Consider the following 9433-nt stretch of genomic DNA (forward strand, 5'->3'; position numbering starts at 1 on the left):
GTGGGCTCTCCGATGGGGCCATTTTTGCCTTGTTCGGTTCGACATTCGTGTGCGCAGGTCGCGCCCACACCCAAGCTCAAGGTTCGAAGGCTATTTCGGTTCGTGATTTGCACCCCTTTGCGCGCGCACGTGGAGAGAGCCTCTATGCTACACATGATTACACATCTCCAAAGCATAGCTATATATAAAGTGGTTTAATTTTCCTTGGTTTTCCTATGTGGGATAAATGCATTTTTTCCTATGTGGGATAAATGCATTTTTTCCACAAAACCAACTTCCAATAACCAACTTTGAACTTCAATTTCTCATTCACCCGTGCTTCATTTTTGGCAAATAAATACATGAAATCGATGTTCTCGCGGAAGAAGACACATATCAACTTTGATATTCCACATTGGACCAACGGGTCCCATCGAAAATTGTGCCAAAATTGAACCGCTCACTCAATTTTTTCCAACACTTAATGGATTACAATTGTTATTTCTTAGAGTGAGTGGTAGAGGAGATGTTGTCCTTTAGAATTTAATGATATCTGTGAATTCAGTAAATGGGATAAGAGGAAAGAAGCTTTGAGGCTTTTGTCAGAGATGTGGAATTTTGGTGTTACCCCCAGCACATACACTTTTGTTGCTGCTTTTCAGGCCTGTGAGGAGCCAATTCTTGGGAGTTCTGGCATGGAAATCCATGCTGATGTTTTGAAATCTGGTTTTTATCAAGATATTCGTGTTTCTAATGATTTGTTTGTAAAGACTACATTTCTTGGACGACAATCATTGCTGGCTATGTTTAGAATAATTTTACACGAAGGCCTCGGAGCTGTTCAGGAAAGTGCAGTCGGAAGGAATGGATGCTGACATGTTGATGATTGAAAGCATTATTTTAGCTTGTCATGGGTTAAAATTCATTTTGAATGTGAAAGTGATTCATCGTTACATGATAAGAAGAGAATTATCTGATCTTATCCTAACACTCTCTTGGATGTGTATGGAGAGTGTGGAAATGTAGATTATGCATGTAATATCTTTGATTCAATTGAAATAAAAAATATTTTATCATGGACAAGCATGATATCTTCCTACGTCCATAATGGACTAGCATGTGAGGCTCTTGAACTTTCATTCTATATGGTAAGATCAGGTGTTGAACTGGGTTTTATTGCACTGCTGAGTGTGCTCTTTGCTACGGATGATTTACCAGCACTGAGAAAAGGCAAAGAGATTCATGGATATTTACTTAGAAAGAATTTTGTTTTTTGAGGGTTCCTTTGCCGGCTCACTCGTGGATATGTTTGCCAGCTGCGGGACTGTTGACAACTCATATAAGGTTTTCTTTAATATTAACATATAAGGTTTTCTTTCATATTACAGATAAAATTTTTAGTTTCATGGACAAGCATGATTAATGCACAAAGAATGCATGGTTATGGATGGAGGCTAAAAATCTTCTTCCTGATCATGTTGCATTTTTGGCACTTCTCCATGAATGTAGTCATTCATCATTGGTTGATGAAGGCGAACGATTTTTTGAAAGAATGCAACATTTATATAAATTGAAGCCATGGCCAGAACAATATGTCTGTCTGGTTGATCTGCTTGGTCGTGCAAATTATGTGGAAGAGGCATTTCAAATAGTTAAAAGTATGAAATCGGAGCCAACAGCTGCTGTTTGATGCGCTCTCCTTGGTGCTTGCCAAATTCATTCTAACCAGAAACAGGAGAAATGCAGCTTCCTGAAATGAAACCAGCGAACTCAAGAAATTATGTGCTTATTTCTAACATGTATGCTGTGAAAGATAGATGGGAAGATGTGGAAGAAATGAGGATGAGAATGAACATAACGGGACTGAGGAAAGATCCTGCCTGTAGTTGGATTGAGGTAGGAAGTATGGTTTATACTTTTATTGCCAGGGATAAGTCTCATCCAAATTCTGATGAAATTTATGCTAAAGTAGCTCAGATTACTGAGAAATTAGAGAACAAAGGAGATTATGTGGCTCAAACTAGGTATATGCAACATAATGTAGAAGAGAGAAAAAGGTCGACATGCTTTATGGGCACAGCGAAAGGCTTGCTATTGCCTATGGCCTAATTGTTGGATAATTTAATGCTTTAAATTACTGGATCTTTCATGTTAAATCATCGAAAAATATAAGAATTAAAGCGGAATCATACCTGAATTTGACATGGTTAATGCAATATGGATTTCGTGGTATGATCTTTCAAATCTACACGCAGTCTCCTTTTTCTCTCTGTGATGGGATGCAGTAGAGAATGAATAATTCGTTGCGTGTGATCTGGGGACCATAACCTATTTATATGAGGATGCCCTTTGACCTAATTCGGCCCATCATAGAATTAGGACTTGGGCTCGGTCTCCACACATATGTAAACCCATACTTTAATTGGATACATTAAAGCCCAAAATCGAAACCTTATTAGATCACTTTAATCGGGCTCAACCGAATTCGATAGCCTATAATTTAACACACAATTATTTACACATACAAGCCCATCTTTAATTAAAAATCCTTACAATCTCCCACTTGGGCTATATGTGTCACCTTATAATTGTGCATTAAACATAACCTTATGAGTACTCAGAATTTTGCTATCATTACCGAATGTATCCCCAAACAATCCCGTCCATCAATCATATCAACATAGGATCAAAGCGGCTTTCGCTACTTTCACGTAGCTAAACCCATTAATGATTACGTATATCAATATAATCGAATGACATGGATCAAGCATGGATGTGTAGCATGGAAATTACATGTAATATGATCTATAACATGCCTATTTCCAACTGGTCCACCTTAATACCTTAGTGAGATCATTTTAAACAAGTTCAGAGATAATTAACCAAATAACTTTATAACTGAAAATAACTTTAATTTTAAACCGCATCCAAAATAACAGTACATGTGTCCAATATGAAAAGCAAAAATACAAGCTCCCACTGAAACTAGATATCCTCAAGAGACATTACACCCATATGAGCAGTGTGCTCATAAAAGACCTTGGGTATCAATCCCTTAGTAAGCGGATCCGCAACCATGGAGTTTGTCCCAATATGCTCTATTGACACCTGTCCACTCTGAACTCTTTCTTTAACAGCAAGGAACTTGATCTCTATGTGTTTTGACTTTGTTGAGTTCCTGTTGTTATTGGAATATAATACTGCTGATTTATTATCACAAAATATCTTAAGTGGTCTTTCTATATTGTCCACAATGCGCAGCCCAGTAACAAAATTACGCAGCCATATTCCATGATTTGATGCCTCATAACAAGCTATAAACTCCGCTGCCATGGTGGAAGTAGTTATGAGTGGCTGCTTAGCACTCTTCCAGGAAATAGAACCTCCAGCAAGCAGGTAAATATAGCCTGAAGTGGATCTCCTACTATCTTAGCATCTCGCGAAATCGGAATCAGAATAACCGATGATCTCCAACTGATCCGATCTCCTGTATGTAAGCATGTAGTCTTTTGTTCTCTGTAAATACCGCATGACTCGTTTAGCTACTTTCCAATGATGCATTCCCGGGTTACTTAAATATCTTCCTAGCATCCCAACGATGTACGCTATATCCGGACGCATACAAACCTGAGCATACATCAAACTCCCTATAGCTGAGGAATAAGGAATCTTCTGCATTTCTTTAATTTCCAAGTCATTTTTAGGGCACTGATTTAAGCTGAACTTGTCACCTTTAGCCACAGGGGTATCACATGGTTTACAATCTTGCATGCCATATCTTTTAAGTACCTTTTCGATATAACTCTTTTGTGATAATTCAAGAATACCTCGAGAATGATCTCGGTGTATCTGAATTCCTAATACAAAAGAGGCATCACCAAGATCTTTCATCTCAAAATTCTTTGCTAGAAATCTCTTAATTTCGTGCAATAAGCCTATATCATTGCTGGCAAGCAATATGTCATCGACATATAAAATCAGAAAAATATACTTGCTCCCACTGAACTTGTGGTATGTACAATCATCAACCAAATTCATCTCAAAACCAAATGAGATGATCACCTGATGAAACTTGTAATACCATTGACGAGATGCCTGTTTGAGCCCATAGATGGATTTCTTTAATTTACAAACCATTTGCTTTGCATCGTCCGATACAAAGTTTTCTGGTTGTACCATATAAATTGTTTCATCAATGTCACCATTGAGAAACGCTGTCTTAACATCCATCTGATGTAGCTCAAGATCGAAATGCGCTACCAATGCCATTATAGTCCTGAAAGAGTCTTTCGAAGAAACCGGAGAGAAAGTCACTTTATAATCAATGCCTTCTTTCTGTGTAAAGCCTTTTGTGACAAGACGAGCCTTATACCTCTCTACATCACCTTTCGAATCCCTCTTGGTCTTAAATATCCATTTGCAACCAATGGGTTTCGCACCTTTAGGTAATGGAACGAGATCCCATACGTCATTGTCCTTCATGGACTTTATCTCTTCATTCATAGCATCGAGCCACTTTTGAGAGTTAGAACTTTCCATGACTTGACGAAAATTGATCGGATCATCTTCCACCATTGCAATGTCAACTTCATGTTCTTGAAGAAATACGATGTAATCATTCGAAACCGCACTTCTCCTCTCTCTAGTGGATCTTCTTAATGGCATTAGTTCTTGAGGGTGTAGAGTTTGTTCTTCTGGAACAATTTGTTGATCTTGAGAGGGAGGTATGACATTCTCTTGATCCAGAGTTACTTCTTGAACAATATCAGGGATAGAAACCTGATCATTGTCAATGGCAATTGGATGAATTTCAACATATTCCTCCTCAAAGACAAAGCCTGTAACCCTTTCTCCCCCCGCAAACTCAACATCCTCAAAGAACCTAGCATTTCCTGTCTCGAAAATTGCCTTAGTTGTGGGATCATAAAACTTATAACCCTTGGACCTTCAGAATATCCAATGAAATAGCAACTGATGGTCCTTGCGTCCAGTTTTTTTTCATTTAGCTTATAGGGCCTTGCCTCAGCTGGACACCCCCAAATATGTATATGCTTCAAACTAGGCTTCTTGCCTGTCCAAAACTCATATGGGGTTTTATCAGTAGCCTTAGTTGGAACTCTGTTGAGTATATAAGCTGCAGTCTTTAATGCTTCACCCCAGAGAGATTCTGATAAGGTAGAATGACTAATCATACTCCTCACCATGTCCTTAAGTGTTCTGTTTCATCTTTCAGCAACACCATTTATAGTGGGCGAACCCGACATAGTGTACTGTAGGACGATACTGCATTCCTCTAGGAATTTAGCAAACGGTCCTGGACGCTGTTCACCTGAACCGTCATATCTGCCATAGTATTCACCCTCACGGTCAGATCTGACGCTTTTAATCCTTTTGCCGAGTTGGTTCTCAACTTCAGCTTTATAGTTTTTAAACACATCCAGTGACTGTGATTTTTCATGAATGAGATATATGTAGCCATATCTTGAAAAGTCGTCTATGAACGTTATAAAATATTGTTGACCATTCCAAGAACCCGTAGGGAATGGTCCACAAATATCCGTATGTATAAGTTCTAAGACGTCCGAAGTCCTATTGGCTTGAAATCTCATTTTATTAGTTTGTTTTCCCTTTATACAGTTGACACACAAATCATAATTTGTGAAGTCAATAGGGTCGAGAATCCCGTCAGACACAAGTCTCTCAATTCTTCTTTTGGAGATGTGACCTAATCTCTTGTGCCACAACGAGGCAGAATTCTCGTCGTTTAATTTTCACTTTACACCTCGAGTACTTACATGCAAGGTTTCATTATAAGAAGCAATTGTATCAATTGAATAAAGATTATTGTAACCTGATAAAGAACCGGAACCAACCAATTTTGAATCATGAAACAAACTAAATTTTCCATTTCCAAAAGAATAAGTATAACCAAATTTGTCCAAAATAGAAATAGAAATCAAATTCCGTTTAAAAGACGGTACAATAAATGTCTCAACAAGAGCCAAATAAAATCCAGTCTTTAACAATAATCTAAATTTTCCTATTGCCTCTACTTCCATTCTATTGCCGTCGCCAGCATAGATGTATCTTTCACCATCACTTGGTTTTCGGCAACTCAGGCAACCCTGCATAGACATACTGATGTGAGTTGTTGCACCAGAATCTATCCACCATGTATGTCTAGGTACCGAAGTTAAATTAATCTCAGAACAAATCAAATGAAGAAGAGTACCTTTCTTTACACGCCATGCGTGGTAATTGGTGCAATTCTTCTTCTTATGACCTGCAGCTCCACAGAAGAAACAACCGCCTTCAGTTGGTTCCTTATGCTGTTTCTTTTGCGGTGTCGTACCTGCAGCTTCCTTATTAATCTTCCTTTTTCTTGTTGCTTTTGCCCTCAGAGGTGGTGGCTAAATGAGCACTTTCTGTCTTTTCATACTTCAGTCTTTCCTCTTCCTAGATACAGTGTGAGATGAGCTCATTAAGGGACCAGGAGTCCTTTTGACAGTTATAGTTCACCTTGAATTGACTGAAATGTGCCGGAAGGGATATCAGAACTAAGTGACCTAACAAGTCTTCAGATAAATCCAACTTGAGTGCCTTTAGTTTTGAAGCAATGTGAGACATTTCCATAATGTACTCCTGAATGTTGCATTTCCCTTTATACCTCATTGAGACAAGATTTGCCAAAAGTGTACTTGTTTCAGCATTTTCATTCTTGGCAAACCTCTTCTCAAGGTCCTTAAGGAAACCCTTAGCCGTAGTCACCTTATCGGACATAGTGCCCCGGAATGCTTCTGGAATAGCACGCTTCATGACCATTAAGCTTATGCGGTTCGATCGTTCCTACTTTTCCATCTCCCTCTTGTCATCAGAGGTACTCTTATCAGTAAGTACAGTAGGTTGATCGACCCGTAAAGCAAGGTCTAGGTCCATGACTCCGAGAACAATTATAACGTTCTCTTGCCATGCCCTGAAGTTTGTGCCATTTAACATTGGAATTGAATTGATGCTAGCAGAGATATTAGCAGCAGAACCTGAAACTGAATTAGAGAACATTTATTATGAATAGCTCACATGAATATCTTTAATATGCAAATAATAATAATAATAATCTCAAATAGTGGTAGGGCCCATCACAAGATACCAAGCACAACATCAATATCCAGTCTTTGGACAGAGATATTGACTTGTAAGCGGTACTCTTGGCGTAGTGATCAAACATTGACGATAAAACAACGTGTCAATCAATAAACCTTTCTTTGAACCGATTTATTGATCGCACATTAAACCAAATAATCGTCACACGTTTATCACCACAGGTGCACGTGTATTCGGCTAAATATTGACCTTCCTTTGGGCCGACCAATATTCCCATGAATAACACGTGCACAAACACTTTTTAACATTCTAAGTTAGTCAATTTTCACAAGAGAGGTTACTTTGGCAACATGTTGCTTCAATTAACTAACTTTTGAATATTATATCTCTTTAAAAGAGTCTTTAATACCAAAATTTGAGAAAGAGAATCACCAATTTTGCATATTTTGATTAGTTTTAAACTTTAGGGGCCTTAGGATTAATAATTCAAAACTTTAAGGGGGCAAAATTAATTAATTTCAAACTTTAGGGGTTGAAATTAATAAACTTGAAACTTTAGGGACCAAAATTAATTAATTCAATACTTTAGAGATCAAATTTTTTAAAAATTTGAAACTTTAGGGATCAATTTGAGTTAATTATTAACTTAGGGGGCCAATTTGAATTAATAATTTAATTTTGAGGGCTTTAATTATAAATTCAAAACTTTAATGGCCCGAATTAATTAATTTTAAAACCTTAGGGACTGAATTATTAAATCCGAAACTTAAAGGCCCAAATTTTAATATACTTAAAGGTTAGGGACTGAAATCTTAATTTTATAACCCTAACCCTAATTGCAACCAGGGACATCAATTCATCTAATTTACAGGAGAGGCCCCCGTCCCCAAAATCAAAAAATTGAAAAAACCAAAAAAAAAAAAATTTTTTCTTTTCTTTCCTTCTGGCGGTGCCGGTGGCCAGCGCAGCCAAGAGCAGCAGCTCCAGCCCACGCCGGCGCTGCTTGTTGGAGATGCCAGCAGGCAGCAGCGGGTGCGCCGCCGGCCAGAATTTGTAAAAAAAAAAAAAAATTTAAATTAAATCTTAATCCGAAACTATAAAAATTTCAAATTCCAAATCTGAATTTTTTAAACTGAATTAATCCAAACGAAAATAACAAAATTATACCGCAAAAATTTTCAAATTTAACGAAACATAAAACCAAAAAATTGTTAAATCTGAAAATTTCAAAATATATTGCAAGAACCAAACTAAAACATTTGATTCTCAATGATTCAACATGAAGAAGTTCTGATACCACTTGTTGGATAATTTAATGCTTTAAATTACTGGATCTTTCATGTTAAATCATCGAGAATTATAAGAATTAAAGTGGAAGCATACCTGAATCTGACATGGTTAATGCAGTATGGATTTCGCGGTATGATCTTCCAAATCTACACGCAGTCTCCTTTTCCTCTCTGTGGTGGGATGCAGTAGAGAATGAATAATTCGTTGCGTGTGATCTGGGGACCATAACCTATTTATATGAGGATACCCTTTGACCTAATTCGGCCCATCATAGAATTAAGACTTGGGCCCGGTCTCTACATATATGTAAACCTATACTTTAATTGGATACATTAAAACCCAAAACCGAAACTTTATTAGATCATTTTAATTGGGCTCAACCGAATTCGATAGCCTATAATTTAACACACAATTATTTACACATACAAGCCCATCTTTAATTAAAAATCCTTACTCTACTTTCTACTCCCAAGAGAACAACGATCTGAATCACGAAGAACCTCCGTGTATGTGGTGACTGCCATACTTTCACTAAGCTCATTTCCCAGTTTTTTGAACCAGAAATTGTGGTAAGAGATGCCAACAGATTTCATCGTTTCAGGGATGGGGTCTGTTCCTGCAGAGATATCTGGTGACAGTTTGAATGTGTAAATATGTTGCTATAAGGAGAATCTGCCCCAGTTATCTTTTGGCAATCACGCCTGTTGACATCCACATATCTATATGTAGATATCGCATGTTGTGATTTGTGAAGTGGAGAGCTGAATTAGATACATGACTGTTGCAGTTATGAGCCAAAGAAAATAATGTCTTTTGAGAGTTGAGAAGCTAATGACTACCGATACCTTTATAGTGTCTTTCCAGGATCCAAAATATGCCCCTCAAGATGCTGTTGCCACGAACTTGCAGATGGTTCAGCGTGAGCGGTTCTAACAACCTCAATGTCAAATAAATTTGAGAAACAGGGCCAACAAGAGGGCAACTGACTTGCATACTGAAATTGAGCTTGATTCAAACAAAAATTAAATTTTGATCTTCGTAAAGAGGATTGGTGTTCTAGAGA

The 9433-nt window shown here is 37.6% G+C and overlaps 1 pseudogene; it reads left to right on the forward strand.

Annotated features, from left to right (window-relative positions):
• Positions 1-463: 463 nt before the first annotated feature.
• LOC111385170 lies at positions 464-9060 on the forward strand (annotated as a pseudogene).
• The last annotated feature ends 373 nt before the right edge of the window (positions 9061-9433 follow it).

This window comes from Olea europaea, unplaced genomic scaffold (genome assembly GCF_002742605.1).
Source record: "Olea europaea var. sylvestris unplaced genomic scaffold, O_europaea_v1 scaffold3096, whole genome shotgun sequence".
NCBI lineage: Eukaryota > Viridiplantae > Streptophyta > Magnoliopsida > Lamiales > Oleaceae > Olea > Olea europaea.